Raw genomic sequence first — 3,471 nt, 5'->3', positions numbered from 1 at the left:
GGTCTGAGCTGAGTTTGGAGTAGGGATGTGGGAACTCTGCCCATGGCCCCTGCTTTGTGGTTTCCCGGGGGGAATGGAAGTTCTGGAAACTGGAATCAGGGGCTCTGTGACTGTTCCTGCACCAAGTCCCAACTATCTCCTCCATCCAGTGTGGGGATGGCACCCCATCCCCTCCTCCTGTTACCAGGGCAGTCTCACCTGTTAGTCTCTGCCACCAAAGCAGCACACAGGGCAGCTGCAGGTGGCTGGTATGGATGAGAGGACTCTGGGGGACAAAGCCTACTCCACATGCCTGTTAGCTTCCACAACCCGGCCCCGCGAGAGTAACCCTGGGTCACATCAGCCATAGGTGTCTGCTCCGTATGGTGCAGAGAATGATCTGGGAAAAGCCATACTTTTGTTTGAATGAGTGTATTTACTAAATATATAGGAATCCAATGTGTGTGTGTGTGTGTGTGTGTGTGTGTGTGTGTGTGTGAGAGAGAGAGAGAGAGAGAGAGAGAGAGAGAGAGAGAGAGAGAGAAAGAGAGAGAGAGAGAGAGAGAGAGAGTCAAATCAGGGACTTAAAACCCAACCCCTGTCCCATGGAGGCAGACAGCTGGGGCTTCCCACAGAGAGCGGAGCACACCCTCAGACTGACACCAACCAGAGGCTTCCACAGAACAAACAGCAGCAGATAAAGATCACCTCTTCCAATCGGGGCCTCAGGACATCCAGCAGACACCGACTGGGGAAGTTGAGGCAGCTGGCTGGAGTCCAGGCTGAGCTTCTTTCCTGTTACAGCCACGTTCACACCACAGGATGAACACTATTGAGATGTTTCCAGCTGTTTTCGAGGGTGTGACGTTTTCACTCCTGGGCTGTTTTGCTGTCCTCTCCTCCCTGACACAGAGTTAGAGGGACCAGCCCATCCCCAGACAAGGGGTCTTGGAGGACACATGGAGACAGCCATGTTTGGGTCTGAAGGGTAGGGTACAGCCCACTTCTGAGCCAGCTTCTCAGTGAGCTCAAACAGCAGGTGGCGATTCGTCAATATAGTATACAGTGCAGTGCCCTGTCGGCCTGAGCAGGCCAATGCCATGGAGAGTGACAGGTCACTTCCTAGAGGACAGGGTTGGGGGGGAACTGGGCATCAGACAGAGATCTCCCCACAAGGGTAGAGTGCAAAAGCAGAACTCATTCATTAGGTCACTCATTCATTTATTCAACATGCAATGATAGGAACCTACCTTGTGCCCGCTCTGGGAAACATCAACGGACGCTACTCCCATTCCTGAGGGTGCAGCAACCCTGGTTGTAGGAAAAGAGTGTAGGGGGCCACAGGGAAGGTGAACTTGATCAAAGAGAAAGAGACAGGCCAGGGGACCCTGGAGAGGGACCATGGGGGTGGGTCACAGCTGGCAGGATGGGGAATCACCTACTCCCTTGCTCTCTTCCCATCTCTCCCTCATCACCCTCTGAGCTCCTCAGTAGCTGTGTGGCATGACAGTGAGGGTCAGGAGACCCTGGCACCAATGTTCAATGTCAGAGAGGCAAAGCATGTAAAGAACGGTCCAGCCTTGATGCCAACATGCCAGCCAGGATGGTGGCAGAGAAAGCCACCGTCTCCTCTGGACAGGGACACTCTTCAAGGGAGATGCTCATGTGAGGCCTTGAAGGACAGACAGGAGCTGGCAGCGTGGAGGCGGGAGGTGGGGCCAGAGAAAGGGGATGGACCCCCCAGGGCACACCCAGCGGGGAGGCGGGTGGGAGGCAGGCCGTCACTGCAGTTAGAAACTGGGGCAGGCCGTCAGCTGGGCTGGGCACTTCTTTGCAAGTGTGAAGAAATCCGAGTGAGCTGCGAACCCCAGGGAGCCTGCGATGGTATTTTATAAAGCATAATAAGTTTTATTGATTCTTCTTATCTCAGAAGTAATCCTTTTATTACATAAGCCTGAGAACACAGCTGAACATGAAGAAAACAGAGCTCACAGCGTCGCTCCACCCAGCGAGAACCATGGAAATTTGAGGTCTACTCAAGACCACTGGGATCCTCCGCCTCCCTTCTTAGGGGTTCTCTCTCTTCCCTGGCAGAGAGTGCGGTGCCCTGTGCAAAGGCGGAGGCATGGCAAGGAAGTAGGTGTGGGCAATGTGTACAGGAGGGCGGAGAGTCAGTGTCACAGGGGTCTCCTGGAGAGGGTGGTTCTATTCAGCACCACGGACAGCTCCCGCCACTCGGAAGTCCTGGCAGATGCAAGGTTCTCTGGACAACTCTGTCAGGACTACTCTCTCGGCCTTATTGCTTTACTTCCCAAAATTTGTGTGTGGTGTGTGAGTGTGTCTATGTGCATGTGCTTGTGTGTGTGCACGCACACAGATGTGTATAAATGTGTGTGCCTGTGTGAATGTGTGTGTATGTTTGAGGTTGCAGCCTAGAGGTCAACATCAAGTGCCATCCTTGATCACTCTCCACTGTAATTTTTGAGACAGGGTCTCTCACTGAACCTGGAACACATCAATTTGATTAGACCGGCTGGCCAGCGAGCCCCAGAGATCCTCCTGTCTCCACCTGCCCAGTGCCAGGACTGTAAGTGTGCCCCATCATGCCCAGTTTTCTATGGGGGTTCTGGGGACCTGAACTCAGGTCCTCATGCTTAGCAGGCAAGTACTCACACTGAGCTGGTCCCCAGCCTGATGGTCATATAGTTTAGATTTGAAATGTAGAGTTATAGAAAGTTGAGAAGTTTCATAGCATCACAAGCTGTTGCCATGGTGACCTCTTACCCACTCTATCACAGGATCAAAACCTGGAAACCAGCATACAGACTGCTGCAATGTATTTGTGATGCATCAGGGCTTATTTATTTATTATACACACACACGTGCACACACATGCACTTATCCTGACATGTGCAGTTACCACCACAATGAAGACACAACATAAACACTGGGCTTTTCCTCACACAGGTCACCTCCCCCATCATACGCCTGTGCTAGTGCCAACCACAGACCTCTTCCTCACTCTTTCCTCAGAATGTCATTAACTGTCATCCCATGCTGTGTGACTTTTGGGCTCCTCACAGCCACAAAGTTTTGGAGAGCCATCTGAGCTGGTGCATGTTGGTAGTTTTCTTTTTTCATTGGTGAGTAGTATTCCATTGTGTAAGTGATTGAGCAGAGGTTGTTTAACTACTCCTCTGTGTAAGAGCATTTGGGATGTTTACACTTTGAGCTATTACAAATAAAGCCACAATAAAAACCACACAATGGCTCTGTGTGACCACAAGTGTTTGTTTCTCAGGGATAAATGTTCATGAGGGCAACCCTGGTCTATGTTTCGCCCCAATTCTGAGGCAGGGAACGCACCATGCTCAGCTTTCCTTGAATTGTTTGTTTTTGAAGCAGAGTCTTATGTAGCACAGGCTGGCTCAAATTCATTTACGCAGCCTGTGATGGCCTTGAACTCCTGATCCCCCTGCCTCCACCTCTCCA

The sequence above is a fragment of the Peromyscus leucopus genome, chromosome 23, assembly GCF_004664715.2.
Source record: "Peromyscus leucopus breed LL Stock chromosome 23, UCI_PerLeu_2.1, whole genome shotgun sequence".
NCBI classification, from domain to species: domain Eukaryota; kingdom Metazoa; phylum Chordata; class Mammalia; order Rodentia; family Cricetidae; genus Peromyscus; species Peromyscus leucopus.
Note: the sequence above shows the minus strand (reverse complement) of the source record.